The sequence below is a fragment of the Hippopotamus amphibius genome, chromosome 13 (assembly GCF_030028045.1).
Source record: "Hippopotamus amphibius kiboko isolate mHipAmp2 chromosome 13, mHipAmp2.hap2, whole genome shotgun sequence".
Taxonomy (NCBI): Eukaryota; Metazoa; Chordata; class Mammalia; order Artiodactyla; family Hippopotamidae; genus Hippopotamus; species Hippopotamus amphibius.
This window is the reverse complement of record NC_080198.1, coordinates 63089383-63108029: the sequence shown is the minus strand read 5'-3', so window position 1 is coordinate 63108029 and position 18647 is coordinate 63089383.

Sequence of the window (18647 nt, the reverse complement as noted above, 5' to 3'; positions counted from 1 at the left end):
GGATAACAAAATAACTGAAATTAAAAATACTCTAGATGCTATAACCAGCAGAATGACTGAGGCAGAAGGACGAATAAGTGAGTTGGAAGATAGAAAGTGGGAAATAAATGCCACAGAGCAGGAAAAAGAAAAAAGAATCAAAAGACTAGAAGACAGTCTCAGAGACCTCAGTGATAACATTAAATGTACCAACATTCGAATTATAGGCATCCCAGAAGAAGAAGAAAACAAGAAAGTGTCTGAGAAAATATTTGAAGAGGCTATAGTGGAAAACTTCCCCAACACAGGGAAGGAAATAACTAACCAAGTCCAAGAAGCACAGAGAGTCCCATACAGAATAAACCCAAGGAGAAATACACCAAGGCACATACTAATCAAACTAATGACAATTAAACACAAAGAAAAACTATTAAAAGCAGCAAGAGAAAAGCAACAAACAACATATAAGGGAAAACCCATCAGGATAACAGCTGACCTTTCTACAGAAACTCTGCAGGCCAGAAGGGAATGGCAGCATATATTGAAAGTCCTGAAAGAGAGAAACCTACAGCCAAGAATACTCTACCCAGCAAGAATCTCATTCAGATTCGACGGAGAAATCAAAAGCATTCCAGACAAGCAAAAGTTAAGAGAATTCAGCACCACCAAACCAGCCTTACAACAAGTGCTAAAGGAACTTCTCTAAGTAGGAAACACAAGAGAAGGAAAACACCTACAAATACAAACCCAAAACAATTCAGAAAATGGTAATTGGAACACACATGTCAATAATCACTTTATATGTCAATGGATTAAATGCTCCAACCAAAAGACACAGACTGGCTGAATGGATACAAAAACAAGACCCTTCTATATGCTGCCTACAAGAAACCCACTTCAGACCAAGGGATACATATAGACTGAAAGTCAAGGGATGGAAAAAGATATTCCATGCAAATGGAAGTCCAAAGAAAGCTGGAGTAGCAATACTCATATCAGACAAATTAGACTTGAAAGTAAAGACTATTAAAAGAGACAAGGAAGGACACTCCATAATGATCAAGGGATCCATTCAAGAAGAACATATCACAATGGTAAATATCTATGCCCCCAATATAGGAGCACCTCAATACATAAGGCAAATGCTAACAGCTATAATAGGGGACATTGACAGGAACACAATAAGAGTGGGAGACTTGAACACCCCACTTACATCAATGGACAGATCATCCAAACAGAAAATCAATAAAGACACACAAGCTTTAAATGACACATTAGACCATCTCGACTTAATTGATATTTATAGGACATTCCATCCAAAAATGACAGAATACACTTTCTTCTCAAGTGCACATGGAACATTTTCCAGGATAGATCACATCTTGGATCACAAATCAAACCTTGGCAAATTCAAGAAAATTGAAACCATATCAAGCATCTTCTCAGACCACAATGCCATGAGACTAGATATTAATTACAGGAAAAAAAATGCAAAAAATACAAACACATGGAGGCTAAATGATACACTATTAAACAACCAAGAAATCATTAAAGAAATCAAAGAGGAAATAAAAAGATATCTAGAATCAAACGACAATGAAAACACAACAACCCAAAACCTATGGGACGCAGCAAAAGCAGTTCTAAGAGGGAAGTTTATAGCAATACAGTCCTACCTTAAGAAACAAGAAAATTATCGAATAAACAACCTAATTTTACACCTAACACAATTAGAAAAAGAAGAACAAAGAAACCCCAAAGTGAGCAGAAGGAAAGAAATCATAAAGATCAGATCAGAAATAAATGAAAAAGAAAGGAAGGAAGCAACAGCAAAAATTAATAAAACTAAAAGTTGGTTCTTGGAAAAGATTTACAAAATTAATAAACCATTAGCCAGACTCATCAGGAAAAAAAGGGAGAATATGCAAATCAACAGAATTAGAAATGAAAAAGAAGTAACAACGGACACCTCAGAAATACAAAAGATCATGAGAGATGACTACAAGCAACTATATGCCAATAAATTGGATAACCTGGAAGAAATGGATAAATTTTTAGAAGAATACAATCTTCCAAGACTGAACCAGGAAGAAATAGAAACTATGAACAGACCAATCACAAGTACAGAAATTGAGGCAGTGATTCAAAATCTCCCAACAAACAAAAGCCCAGGACCAGATGGGTTCACAGGTGAATTCTATCAAACATTTCGAGAAGAGCTAACACCTATCCTTCTCAAAGTCTTCCAAAATATCTCAGAAGGCGGAACACTCCCAAACTCATTCTGCAAGGCCACCATCACACTGATACCAAAACCAGGCAAAGATGTCACAAAAAAGAACATTACAGACCAATATCACTGATGAATATAGATGCAAAAATCCTCAACAAAATACTAGCTAACAGAATCCAACAGCACATTAAAAAAATCATACACCATGATCAAGTGGGGTTTATCCCTGGGATGCAAGGATTCTTCAATATATGCAAATCAATCAATGTGATACATCATATCAACAAACTGAAGGATAAAAACCATATGATCATCTCAATAGATGCAGAAAAAGCTTTTGACAAAGTTCAACATCCATTTATGATAAAAGCTCTCCAGAAAATGGGCAAAGAAGGAAAATACCTCAACATAATAAAGGCCAGATATGAGAAACCAAAAGCCAACATCGTTCTCAATGGGGAAAAACTGGAAGAATTCCCTCTAAGAACAGGAACAAGACAAGGGTGCCCACTCTCACCATTATTATTCAACATAGTTTTGGAAGTGTTAGCCACAGCAATCAGAGAAGAAAAAGAAATAAAAGGAATCCAAATTGGAAAAGAAGAAGTAAAATTGTCACTCTTTGCAGATGACATGATATTATATATAGAAAACCCTAAAGACTCTACCAGAAAACTGCTAGCACTCATTGATGAGTTTAGTAAAGTAGCAGGATACAAAATTAATGCACAGAAATCTCTTGCATTCCTATACACTAACAACAGAAGAGCAGAAAGGGAAATTAAGGAAACTCTCCCATTCACCATTGCAACAAAAAGAATAAACTACCTAGGAATAAACCTGCCTAAGGAGGCAAAAGACCTGTATGCAGAAAACTTTAACACATTGATGAAAGAAATCAAAGACGACACAAACAGATGGAGGGACATACAATGTTCCTGGATTAGAAGAATCAACATCATGAAAATGACTGTACTACCCAAAGCAATTTTCAGATTCAATGCAACCCTGATCAAATTACCAATGGCATTTTTCAAAGAACTAGAGCAAGAAATCTTATGTTTTGTATGGAAACGCAAAAGATCCCGAATAGCCAAAGCAATCTTGAGAAGGAAAAATGGAGTTGGTGGAATCAGGCTTCCTGACTTCAAACTATACTACAAGGCCATAGTGATCAAGACAGTATGGTACTGGCACGAAAAGAGAAAGGAAGATCAATGGAATAGAATAGAGAACTCAGAAGTAAGCCCAAACACATATGGGCACCTTATCTTTGACAAAGGAGGCATGAATATACAATGGAAAAAAGACAGCCTCTTCAATAAGTGGTGCTGGGAAAATTGGACAGCAACATGTAAAAGAATGAAATTAGAACACTTCCTAACACCATACACAAAAATAAACTCCAAATGGATTAAAGACCTACATGTAAGGCCAGACACGATAAAACTCCTAGAGGAAAACATAGGCAGAACACTCTATGACATCCATCAAAGCAAGATCCTTTTGGACCCACCTCCTAGAATCATGGAAATAAAATCAAGAATAAACAAATGGGACCTCATGAAACTTAAAAGCTTTTGCACAGCAAAAGAAACCATAAACAAGACTAGAAGGCAACCCTCAGAATGGGAAAAAATAGTTGCCTATGAAACAACGGACAAAGGATTAACCTCCAAAATATACAAGCAGCTCATGCAGCTTAATACCAAAAAAGCAAATAACCCAATCCACAAATGGACAGAAGACCTAAATAGACATTTCTCCAAAGGATACATACAGATGGCCAACAAACATATGAAAAGATGCTCAACATCACTAATCATCAGAGAAACGGCAGTCAAAGCCATAATGAGGTATCACCTCACACCGATCAGAATGGCCATCATCACAAAATCTGGAAACAACAAATGTTGGAGAGGGTGTGGAGAAAAGGGAACTCTCCTGCACTGTTGGTGGGAATGTAAGTTGGTACAGCCACTATGGAAAACAATTTGGAGGTTCCTTAAAAAACTTCAAATAGAACTACCATATGATCCAGTAATCCCACTTCTGGGCATATACCCCAAGAAAACCATAATCCCAAAAGAAACATGTACCATAATGTGTATTGCAGCACTATTTACAATATCCAGGACATGGATGCAACCGAAATGCCCATCAACAAATGAAAGGATAAAGAAGATGTGGCATATATATACAATGGAATATTACTCAGCTATAAAAAGGGATGAGATGGAGCTATATGTAATGAGGTGGATAGACCTAGAGTCTGTCATACAGAGTGAAGTAAGTCAGAAAGAGAAAGACAAATATTATATGCTAACTCACATATACGGAATCTAAAAATGGTACTGATGAACTCAGTGACAAGAACAAGGACGTAGATGCAGAGAATGGACTGGAGAACTCGAGGTTTGGGGGGGCGGGGTGTGAAGGGGAAGCTGAGACGAAGTGAAGAGAGTAGCACAGACATATATATAGTACCAACTGTTAAATAGATAGCCAGTGGGAAGTTGTTGTATAACAAAGGGAGTTCAACTCGAGGATGGGAGATGCCTTAGAGGACTGGAACAGGGAGGGTGGGGGGTACTCGAGGGAGGGTGTGGGGGGAGTTTAGGGAGGGAGGGAATACAGGGATATGTGTATAAAAACAGCTGATTGAACTTGGTGTACCCCCCAAAAAATAATAAATAAATTAAAAAAAAAAGAAAAAGAATAGACTGTACAAAGTTAAGTGCAGAAGGAGGAAAACCAGTTAGGAGGTGTCATAATATGCCAATATACATAAACCACATTGTTAATTTACATAAGTAATTATTCATCATAGGTAATCATAGGTGTGGTCTACCTGAAATAGAGGAATGTACCATTTTTATTTAATTTTGGTATAAATTTTTTAAAAAATCATATACACTATCTTTTTACATTACTTATTGTTAGTACCTCTAGTGTCTCATTTTCCTAAGAGAAAAATTTTAATTTGTATTCTATTTTCACTTTCAACAAGTCTTTAATGTCATAGGTGCTCTCTATTGTTATGAAGATTGCCTTTGCTGTATCTGAATATTTCTTTAGGTTATTTTGGTAAATTTGAACTAGTACTAACTTTTAAGCTCCACTGCAATTAACTGAATCTGAATCATTGAACTTATAATAAGTAATCCTCTTCTCACATTATTAAATTGAAGTTATACACCTTTTTAAAAAACTAATCCTAACAGAGATTTTAAAAAATACATGTAATTAACATTGTTGACTTAATATTGTGACATTCATATCAGAAACAAATATGTATTGGGCACTAACTTTGTAACAGACACTATCTTATGCACTAATGTGAAATGATTAATATACAGACATGTATTTTCCTCACTCAAGGCTATAACATAGGTAAAGAGAGAGGCAAGAACAAATGAGCAAGTAATCAAACAAAAATAAATCAATTACAAACTGAAAATCTGTAAAACAAAACAAATAAGCTACTAAGATAAAAATAATGGAGACCTACTTTAGTTTGGATGATAAAAAGAAGAATTTTTTAGAGAAGTAATATTTAAACTGGAATCTAAAAATAAGATGCAGCCAATTTTGCAAGGAACAGAAGGAAATCCATGATAGACAGTAGGGAGAGAACAGTTAAAGCCCCTAAGATAAGAATATCTTTGGTGTGTTTGAAGAACTTAAAAGCCAACTTTGCAGGAGCACAACCATGAAGGAATAGAGTGGAGGAGATGACCCCAATCCCACTGAACAAATAACGTCTGTGATTCCTAACACACAGGGCACGTTTACGCAATTCAAATAAACTCAGGGGGAAAAGACAGAATATTTAGGGAAACTTCATAAAAATGACTTAAAACATGTACTTTCCTAGTTTAATCAAAAGGCTTGAATTATTTGATACTAATTAAATGTTTAATTTTTGTTTCTCTAGGCACAATCTAAAGAATCTAAGAAATAAGACTTTTCATTAGCTACATCATCCCAATTTACATGCTTCATAGCAGGAAATCTGTTTCTGGGTGTATATGCTTTGATCTTGCCATTTTATTTCATCTTACTAAATTCCTTATAAACTCTTATCAAATATAAGCCTTGGGAAGTATGTATAAAACCCATTTCCATTTTTATCTTATTACTGGGGTCTTTTTCACTGAAAAACATCCCTAAGGTTGCTCTCATTTTTATGCAGTTTGAAGATACAGTTTAATGTCTGCAAAGAAACATTTTATTTATTTTAACTTTGATCATAGCTGAAAACGTAATAGTGTTTTTTAAACATATATTTTCCTCAGGTGATAAAACATGTTTTTTATTTTTACCAAAGAATAATCTAATTTTGATAAATAAATATATATGTTTCCCAGTAAGGGTGAGTTGGAAATCCCTTTATCACATAAAAATATAACCTACAGGGGAATTTACAATACATAAACAGTGATTTACTAACATACAATAATAGCTGACATTTTTCTAGCAATCTCATTTTATGCATTTTATTATAAAAACATAGATAAGTTGGCCTATTTTGTCTAAATATGATACTTTAAACACAACATAAATTATGAATTCAAGTTCAGACTTGGGTAATTCAAATTTTCTTACTCATAATATGCTTTTGAAAAAGAAAAACATTCTTATAGGAAAAACCATCAAATAATTCAGAAACAAACAAACTGAAGGAGGTGTTTAGCAGCTCTTTCACTATAAACTGACTGAAATAATTTTTGTAGATGAAATATAGTTATATTTTTAAACATAAAAAAGATAAAAATAAATAAACATAATTTATTTGTTACCAAATATAATACCACAATGTGACAAAGCTTGCACTCAGTTCAAGGACCAGTCCCAGCCATCACAAACCAATACTTACTGAGAAAGTATAAGATACTAAGATAGGTCAGAATAATGGCACTTAGCACAGTTTGTAGCCATGGAGAGGAAATAGTATTATTCTTATAATGTAGCCAGTGGTACATATCAAAATTATCTAGAGAACATTTTTAAAACACTTAAGCCTTGGCCCTACCTTATATCCTGACAAAATGGGGAGAGTGTCTCTCCTATAAACAAGAGAGTTGTATGATCATATATACCAGGGGTCCCCAACCCCCAGGCCACAAAGGGGTATCAGTCCATGGCCTGTGGGGAACCGAGCTGCACAGCAGGAGGTGAGCAGTGGACCAGCGAGCGATGCTTTATCTGTATTTACAGCTGCTCCCCCTCGCTCTCATTACCGTCTGAGCTCTGCCTCCTATCAGATCGGCCAAGGCATGAGACTCTCATAGAAGCACAAACTCTACTGTAAACTGCGCATGCCAAGTATCTAGGTTGCACCTCTCCTTTTGAGAATCTAATGCCTGATGATCTGAGGTGGAGCTGAGGCAGTGATGCTAGTGCTGGGGAGCAGTTGCAAATACAGATTCTCATTAGCAGAGAGGTTTGACTGCATAGAGACCATAATAAATCAATGGCTTGCAGACTCACATCAAAACCCTATCAGTGAGTGGCAAGTGAAAACAAGCTCAGGGCTCCCACTGATTCTGCATTATGGTGAGTTGTGTAATTATTTCATTATATATTACAATGTAATAATAATAGAAATAAAGTGCACAATAAATGTAATGTGCTTGAATCATTCCAAAATCCCCCCCCACCCCAGTCTGTGGAAAAATTATCTTCCACAAAACCAGTCCCTGGTGCCAAAGAGGTTGGGGACTGCTGTTATATAGCAATAAAGAAGGTCATTTGGGCATCAGAATAAAATTGGATGGGGTGATATAGGAAGGAAGTATTCCACTGGGGAACCTACTGCAGTAATTTGGGTGTGGATGATGGTGCATGAATTAAGGTTGTAGATGTGGAGCTTAAGAGAATCAAGAGGGAGCAAAGATGATATGTGTTTTCCACTAGTAGTCACATGCAGTTTATTGAGCATATACAATGTAATTAGTCTGAATTGAGATGTTTTATGCGCAAAATACACATCAGATTCTGAAAATTTAGTAAGAAAAATTAATGTAAAATATCTTGTTAATAGTTTTCCATTGATAACATGTTTAAATAAAATGTTGGATTTGTTGGGCAAAATATCATTAAAATTAATTTCACCTGTTCCTTTTTACTTCTTTAACATGGCTACTTGTAATTTAAAGATTGCATACATGACTCCCATCTTGGCAAGCATTGTATATCTGCTGAACAGCACTACCCTAGACAATTATCTGGACTTTATAATTTTAAATGTCAATCATTCTAAGACTCTGTTTTCACCTTAGCAGAATGTGAATAATTACATTGTCTGAAAAACTCACAGGCCTGTTTGGAAGATCAGTTGAAATAATATATAAAAGAACAGTATTGGGCTTCCTAGGTGGCACAGTGGTTGAGAATCCGCCTGCCAATGCAGGGGACAAGGGTTCAAACCCTGCTGCAGGAAGATCCCACATGCTGCGGAGCAACTGAGCCTGTGTGCAACTATTGAGCCTGCGCTTTTGAGCCCGTGAGCCACAACTATTGAGCCCATGTGCTGCAACTACTGAAGCCCACGGACCTAGAGCCTGTGCTCCGCAACAAGAGAAACAATGGCAATGAGGAGCCCACGCACTGCAATAAAGAGTAGCCCCCACTCACCGCAACGAAAAAGAAAGCCCGCGCACAGCAAAAAAAAGACCCAACAGAGCCAATAAAATAAATAAATAAATAAATATATAAATTTATTAACAAAATATATATATATAAAAGAACAGTATAAATAACAAAACATTCAAAATAATTCAAGACATAATTCATCAAGACATTAGATTAATAAAATGCACAATTTAACCTAGGTTACTTTGAAAATAATTTTTATATAAACATACCTTTTATGATTCAATAGCTCGCTAATTGATCACTACAAGTAAGCACAGACTATTATTCAAGGAATCTATTTGGGGCAGGAGCAAATTTTTTCACTTTAGATATTACCCAAAGAAATTCAGAAGTATCTCACAATAGCATATGTGTACTATCTAATAATCTTGTAAAAATCCAAGTGTTCTCTATAACATAACATATGGTAATTTTTTCTATCTAGCCTAAAACTACCCCCTTCAATTTTCATTAAGCCCAATATTCAATACCCAAGAAGTCACTGAATAATGAAATGGTTGCCAATCTATAAATTAGAGTAATTTATTAATTTTGATTATATTATCTTTAGCTTTTTTCTTTGCTTGGAGTCTCAGCTCTAAGTTAATAATTTATAGATAAATGTATTTCTTGCAAAATCAATCTCTGAATTCTCTGAAAGAGCATTCTTACAGCCTGGGCTGAGCCAGTGGTAATTTTTAAAGCCATCTTCAATTGAAAGTAACTATTTGCACCTCTCACAATTGGCAGGGTTCTTGTTATTACATACATTACATAACTTGCTTGACAGAATGGCCAAAGTGGCTTTTCACAAAAATAAGTGAACGTTTTCTTATGGTTTTGTTTTCAGAATTAGTCACGGTGGGAATCGATTTCATTTAAAATGTACTAAAACATCAAAGACTTCAAATTTTGCATACAGAGTACATGACCTAAAAAAAACATTAAACACTCAGTTGAATGTAAAGTAAGTATAAATCAGGTGGAAAACATAACTGTACACACTGGTTCTCTTTTATATATTCACACTGTTAATTTGGGTAAGAGGACTAATATCACTTAATACTTTTTTCATGATATGTGAAATGTGATATATTTAATATTTCATTACAAATAGGATTACATTATGTGCCTGATTGCCTGCAGGGATTTTTCTTAAGCCAGAAAACATAATTTAATACTAACGTGATTTTAAAACATGAGACTGAAACAGTTCATAGTGAATTCATGATCTTTATAAAAAATTGTTCTCTTCAACAACTTATTAAATGTTTCCTTAAAATTCATGATAAATCATTTGTAAATTCTTCTTACCTGAAACCTAGCAGATTACTAAGATTACTAGCAATCCTCTCTCCAAACCATCCCCTTCTCTTCCCAATCTCCTCTTCCAAACTCACCAAAAATAGCAACAAGAATAGCAAAAGGTCTTTCCTTTTTTTTTAATTTTACTATTCTCTTTTTTTAAACTTTTAATTTTATATTGGGGTAGAGCTGATTAGCAATGTGGTGATCATTTCAGGTGCACGGAAAAGCAACTCAGGCATACATATACGTGTATCCATTCTCCCCCAAACTCCCCTCCCATCCAGGCTACCACATAACATTGAGCAGAGTTCCCTGCACTATAGAGTAAGTCCTTGTTGGTTATCCATCTTAAATATAGCAGTGTGTACACATCGATCCCAAACTCCCTAACTATCCATCCCCCTACACTTCCTCCCTGGTAACCAAGTTCATTCTCTAAGTCTATGAGTCTGTTTCTGTTTTGTAAATGAGTTCATTTGCATCATTTCTTTTTAGACTCCTCTATAAAGAATATCATATGATATTTCTATTTCTCTGTAAGACTTACTTCACTCAATATGACAGTCTCTAGGTCCATCCATGTTGCTACAAATGGCATTATTTCATTCAATACAGACAATAAATGCTGAAGAGGGTGTGGAGAGAAGGGACCCCTCCTACACTGTTTGTGGGAATGTAAACTTGTATAGCCACTACAGAGAACAGTAAGGAGATTCCTTAAAAAACTAAAAATAGAGCAACCATATGACCAAGCAATCACACTCCCGGGCACATATCCAGAGGAAAGCATGGTCCAAAAGGATACATGCACCCCAATGTTCATTGTAGCACTGTTTACGATAGTCAAGACATGGAAGCAAACTAAATGTATACAATGGGATATTACTCAGCCAAAAGGCATTTTTCATTTCTGCAGTATAAAGAAGAAAACTCAACTGCAGTCCCCACCATTCCCTTTATATTATGAGTCAGGTAATGTTGCCTTTACAAAGAATGGAATGATGATGTGTAAGAAAGAGTAGCAGAGGCCAGCAGCAGAGGGTCAGTCACAGTTACACTTACAGGTGCACACCTGGCTCTTGCTGTATTTTCTCTTACTTTCTTTTTGGAAATTTCCCTCTTGGTGATGTGTGCTCTCTGTTTTTCATCAATATCAAAATACACTCCTGCCTGTCTTGAGGAAGATTTGGCACATAAAAGCATATTGGGGGTAAATTTACAGTATGATTGACTCTTAGAAAGTGAGGGAGAATTTGAATACAATATTAACTAAGGAAATAGAAATATTTAAGATAACATAGGAATAGAAAACATACTTCTATTTTAAGAGGCCATGGATATATTACCAAGGAAGCATGCTATGATATGCAAAATATGGTTAATGCCATTTTTAACAAGATGTTTAGATAATTCTCTATTTTTAAAATTTAGCTACTCACTAATTATACACCGAGCATCTATATGTGCTAGGCTCTGTGCTAGGTAATGAGAAAATATAGCAGTGAATAAAATGGTTCTTACAGACTTTAAAGTGTTTTTGTGAGAAATATATACACTTTTTAAGAAGTCATATTAAAGATATGCTTGCAATTGTGATAAATGGATGGAAAGAAAAGCTCAAGGGACTAAGAGACCATATTTCGGGAAAGATGATAAAGAACTTTGACATTACTATGTAATTATACATGTTAGTGGGAAAGCAGAAGGATTTACCAGGGTATGACTAATGACTACTGTTTGTAAATTGCCTCCAACTCCAAGCAATCTTTCACATAAAAAGAAAAAGGTGGAATTTATAGAAAATCTTTGTAGATTTTGCTAGCTTATTTTCTATATTTTGATTAATGACTCAGAAAAAAAAATTGAAAAATAAACTCCCTAGTGCCTAAAATGAGAAAGATGCAATTAGGTGTTACAATTCAATTTAGTTTACATTACATGCAGGAATTATAACTGAGGAACTTCTATTAGTGACAACAAAGTGAAGTGGTTACAGAAACCCAATCAAATTACAGGCAGAAATTATAACTGAGGAACTTCTATTAGTGACAACAAAGTGAAGTAGTTACAGAAACCCAATCATTGATAACTGTAAAATCTGTACCAAGAAAAAAACCAAACATTTAAAGGTATTAAAAAGTGTTCCAAGTTAGACTGATAGTAGAGGAGAATTTGTTGCTAAATAAAAACTATAACTGGAAAGGGTAAACTTAATATAAAATATTCATACAAAGATCTATATGCAAATATTCATAATAGCATTATGCCCTAGACTGGAAACAGCCAAATGTTTATCAACAATTTTTACAGACATTCAATGTAATAATCCTCAGCAGTAAAACAGAATGAATACACAAGGATAAATGTTATACTATTATGCTGATTGAAAGAATCAAAACACAAGAATGTATACTATGATTCCATTCATATGATATTCCAAACTATATAAACTAATCTACACTATAGATAGCAGATGAGTGGTTGCATGTGGTTGAGTTGGAGGGATACTGAACTATAAAAAAGAATGAGAAAATCTGTGAGTAATGAAAATGGTTTGTGTGTTGATTTTGGTGATGCTTATGTATGCATGCATTTGTCAAAACTTGTTGAACTGTAAATGTAAAATATGTTCTGTAATATGTTCATATATTTTCTTTAATAATGCTGATTTTAAAAGACAAGATAAAAAGAATTATAGACAGAATGTACTTCCACTCCTAAACAAGATGTTGTAAAAGGGACTGCATTTAGTCCCTTCCCTAAAACAACTAAGAAAATGAACAAAATATATAAAGCAATGACTCAAGCTACTGAGCATCAGACAAAAAAAGACAATGATCACTGAAAAATGGGAAACAAACAAGATGAGCCCTAAAACTGCCCCACTTCTGGTTTAGAGAAAGTTGGCAGACCACAGAGCAATGAGAGAGAACTGATTCTTTCCCTGAGTAAAGGAGATGGATCTGTGTGTCTGAAGAGGGCAAGATGGTTTGAGTTCATAGCAGAGTATCAGAGAGGAGAAAACTGAGCAAAGAGAACTCTGGAGATCCACAGAGTGTCCCCTTAGTACTTGGTTGAGTCTGATCAGCAAATATATGTGAGGAAACTACCTGAGTTCCTAAGAGTCAGAGTGAAAATTTCATAATTCCCAAGGCATCAGGTATATATCAAGAAGAGTCTTGTGCTTTAGTGCAGGAAAAAATTTACCTGATATGAAACATTGCTTTGATACTAACAAAGCAAGACCCTAAAAGGATCTAAATGTTTCCAAATAACGAAATTGCACCCAAGTACTATACTCAATAATATTTACGGAAATATGAAAAATATAATCTAACAAAGTAAAAGTCACAATATCAGACATCCAACAAAAAATTATCAGGCATAAAGAAGCAGGAAAATACAACACTGAATAAGAATAAAAATCAATCAATTAAAAAATAACACAGTTGATAGAATTAGTAGACCAGCACATTAAAATAATTATAATTAATTTCATATGTTTAAGAAGCTAAAGACTGAGGATGTTAAGTAGAAACTTTTAAAAGATAAACTACAAAATCTGAGATGAAAAAAACTGTTTGATGTTAAACATTATGGGTATTTAATAGACCTCTCAAAATAAATATGACCAAAACAATTCCTAAGTTTACCAATCTTCCTTTGACTGTCTTTCCCATTAAGTTAATGGAAACGCCATTCTTTCAGTTGCTCAGGCATAAAATTTTAACGTTATTCTTGGCTAATTCTTTTTGTTCTCACCCAATATCCACAGTCAATCTCTTACCTATATTAGCAAAATACATCCAAGACCCCATCTTTTCTCTCAATTTATTGCAGTGCCCTCCTAACTTGTTCTCTTGCTTCCATGCTTGTCCCCCTACAGATTATATTCCACATGGCAGCCAGTGTGATGCTATAACCTAAATCTAATTATGTCCCTTTTCTGCTAAATATTATCACATGGTTTCCAAGTTTACTAGCAACATCCTTATTAAGGCCTACAAGTCTCTACGATTCGGCTCATAACTGATTCTCTTACATTGTAACTTACTACTCTTCCATTACTCATTATGGGCCAATTACTCTGGCTTCTTTGTTAATTAAAAACATCACACTGCTTCATCTTAGGAGCTGCTGCATTTGTATCCTCTGCATGAATTCCTCTTTCTCAATATATCCAAATGGCTCCCTGACTTGCTTCAAGTCTAAGATTATCAGTGAGACTTTCCTTTATTCTCCTAACATAAAATCAGAGCCTCCCCATCATTCATTTTCCTAACCTACCTTGAATTTTCTTACATAACACAGCAACCTGATACGCCACTAACATATTTGCATATAACTCTATATAGTTTCATTGAACAAACTCTGGAGTCATTGTTTACATGTGTTTCATTCAGGAGACTGTAATCTCCTTGTGTACAGTATAGTACTTAGCATATTTTAGGCACTCATTACACGTTTGTTGGATTGCATGTTTTGGAATTAATTAAATTGTGTAGAAACCAATTAGCCAGAGTGGTATTTTAATAGAACAGTGCTCAATGAACAGGATTTCAGAAATGCAGATGGAGACTAAATGGATGTCAGAGGTGCTGCATTTGGAAAAAAAAAAAAAAACACACAATATGGCAGCATTTGATAATTCAGAAGATATTGATCCTTAGAAGTTGGACTTGAGTGACTGACAAAACCAATATAATATTAGAACCAAGAAAATCAGAAAGAAGAGTTAGATATAGAGGTAGAAGATGAATTGTGATCTGTTTGGTTCCCTTTGAAAAGCAAGCTCAGCAATTAGCTTTTGGAAGGAAGTCACATTTTAACTTTTATGCTAGTTATAAGATAGCATTTGCTTAATTCATTTATCTTAAGAATGCAATTGTTAATGCAAAGATTAAGAAATAAGTGAAAGATTTTAAAACCAGGCAAATAAAATTTGAAAATATATAAACTTCTACAAAAATGACATTTGTTTCCATCTGTTCTCTATTGGGAAACTGTTAAGAACTGCTAAGCCAAGGCTCTGGTTATGTGCATATGCATGTGTGTGTACTTTTAAGGCAGTAACAGAGCAGCATAATGCTTTGCATTATGCGTTTGTCTTTTAAAATTTTCTTTATGCTTATTTAATGCATATGCTTTTATTCTTTGAATGATGAAAACTCTTTTATAGTAATTAAGATCATGCTAAACTTCAGACAGCACAAACATAAGGAAAGCTCCCAAAGCATGCTGTGATATTTGCTAAAAGGTAATTTTTCTTTTCCTGTATTGTCTCCTACTCAGTAATGCAATGGAACAAATAAGCATTACATGGGTGTAACTGTCTTTCTGTGCAAACAATTAGTACTAGGGAGGGGAGGATTTGCAACTAAAAACTTAATGGTAATTCCTATCCATTCTTGATTACACACACATACACACACACATACACAGAGAAGGGTGAAAATCATCTCCGCCTAAAAAGGGAATTAGGAAGAAAGAAAGAGAGAGAGAGAGAAGAAAAGAGAAAAGAAAGAAGAAAGAGAGGAAGGGAAGGAGAGAGGGAAAGAGGGACGAAGGAAGGAAGAATGAAGGAAGAGGAAGAAAACTACTTGGAGAAAATGGAAAAATCAGATTTCTGATGACATATTGCTATTTAGTTTGTTAAATATTCTCTACTTCTCTTTGTGGGCATCTAAAGTTTAATCTCTTGCGGATATTCAGATAATCAGTGTAAAAAGAGCAACTGACAGTTATCCCATCCTAGAGGGAAGAGCTGGATATTTATATCCTAAGCCCCATCAGTCATTTGTCAAGGAATACCCATTCCCCCATTGAACTCCCTGGCTCTCCCAGCTTGCTGTGGTCATGGACAGAACCAGTGCTGGTGGCCAGACAAAGCCCTCAGCAAGGATATGCTGGTGGTGGCAGTGGGAAGCTCAGCTGGCATGCACCCATGTGGTAAAGACCAGCTGAATATGGGCAGTGCACTGACAACATCTTTAGAGAAGTTCTATAAATACTTAAATGTATGTATAATAGGTAAATAATAACATTTATCAGCCGCCCTTAAGAAGTACATTTCCTGGTAGTGGAAATACAAAAGTTCAATTTTAACTTGGTGAATTCCCAGTTTTCTGGCTGATAGATTACCTACATGGGACAGATAACATGTAAGGAACATAAAATAATAAAAAGGACAGTTTCCAATGTTAACTGTAAGATCCAATAAAGTGTAAGATAGAAAATTAATTCACTTGTAACCAAACATATCTCCCAGTGTATAAACAGGTTCTGAAAATGTCTTTATCCTTTCAGATGAATTTGTAGGGAGAATCCAGAAATTACACGTTTTAGCTGGCCATTTCATCATTTTGTAAAAAAACTGGAATATGCTAGAGATGAAGATCCAGGAGTAGTAACGGATGTGAGGGGAGGCTGTGGGAAAAGGAGCTGGAAGGAGTAGAGTTAGAAGGCAAAGAGTGAGAAGGAGAGGAAATGGAGAGAAAGAAAAGATGGAGGAGCACAGCAGAGGGGGAGGAGAAGTGGGAAGGGCACTCTCTTGAGGAAGAGGAAGGAGGAAAGGAAGAGAGCAATGGGAAGAAAGGGAGAGGGATGGGGAGAGGAGGAAGACTCAGAGACTGGAATAAGGAGGATGACGGGAAGGAGCAGGTATATCCATGCAAAGATCAGGGAGAACGGCACTTAAGGAAAACACAACAAAGGTAGACGCTCTAAGAATGGTCTTGACATCTTTGAGAAAAATTGCAAGTCCGGTTTGGTGAGTGCCTCCAGGATGAGCAGATGACAACATCATGCAAATCTTTAGCTCCTAAATAGTGGAAAGCAGATAATATTGTCCTAAGTCTTTAAAAGGTGGTTTAAAAATCGATCTCTTTTTCAAAACACTGACATTTTATTTAAGCTGCCTAGGTAATTCAAATACAAATGAGTTTGTGAACCACAGCCCTAAAATATTTAAATAACTAGGTGGGTTTCAACCTGAGGCTAGCGATGGCTCAGAATGACTTCAGGATGCAGCTAGCCACCCCCCCCAATAGACACACAAACACACACTCAAAATTACTTTTTTTTTGTAACGGCTTATTTAGCTTGTTATTTAAAATTTTTTCATTCAACAATTAGAAATAACAAGCAGAAGTATAAGCTTGTTAAAGTCCAAGCTTAACATCAGTAGCTATCTGACTGAGAAGAGATTTATCTAATCTTTCTAAACTCCAATAATCTAATCTGAAAAGTGGAAGTATTTAGGTCACAGGATAGGTATGAAACTAACTGAAATTAGGAAATTTTGAAGATAATGCAAGGACATTTTCTTATCTCAGTCTTAGGGACCTATTGGCCACTCTGGTAGCTATATGTTAAAATAAAATGCAAATATCTGGTGGTGCTGATGTTAGTGTCAACACATTTCAATAAAAGTATTATTAGTAAATGTTCATTAGCTCTGTCCCAATTTTAAAAAGTGGTGATCAGTGAATAAAAGGGGCAATAGTTGTCAGAAACACAATGAGCAAAGAATAGTAATATTTGTTTTACAAGCTCACTTCTATTATTTTAAGATTGCTTTTGAAAAAGTATTGTTGAAAAACCTTCTATTGTAAGCTTTACAATTCACTTTAAGAAATGAGAGAGGAAGGGAGAGATGGTTCAAGATGGTGGAGTAAAAGGATGTGTGCTCACTCCCTCTTGCAAGAGCACCAGAATTACAACTAACTGCTGAACAATTATTGACAGAAAGACACTGGAACTCACCAAAAAAGACACCCCACATCCAGAGACAAAGGAGAAGCTGCAATGAGATGGTAGGAGGGGCGCAAGAGTGATAAAATCAAATCTCATAACCACTGGGCAACTCCAGGTTGATGACTCACAAACTGGAGAACAGTTATACCACAGAAGTCCACCCACTGGAGTGAGGGTTCTGAGCCCCATGTCTGGATTCCCATCAGACTTTGAAGGCCAGCAGGATTCGATTCCAGGACCTCCACAGGACTGGGGGAAACAGACACTCTACTCTTGGGGGGCACGCAAAAAGTAGTATGTGCACCAGGACCCAGGCGGAAGGAGAAGCAACCCCATAGGAGACTAAACCAGAACTACCTGCTGGTGTTAGAGGGTTGCCTGCAGAAGTAGAGGGCATCTGTGACTCACTGTGGGCACAGGGACACGGACAGCAGGGGTTCTGGGAAGTGCTCATTGGCATCAGCCCTCCCAGAGTCCACCATTAGCCACCAAAGAGCCTGTAAGCTCCAATGCTGGGTCGGCTCAGGCCAAACAACCAACAGGATGGAAACGCAGCCCCACCCATTGGCAGATAAGTTTTAAAGTTTTACTGAGCTCCACCCACCAAAGCAACACGCAGACCTACCTAACACCAGATCCTCCCATCAGGAAGCATGCACAAGACTCTTAGATAGCTTCCTCCATAAGAGGGCAGACAACAGTATCAAGCAGTATCAGCAGTATTTCGTTCTGT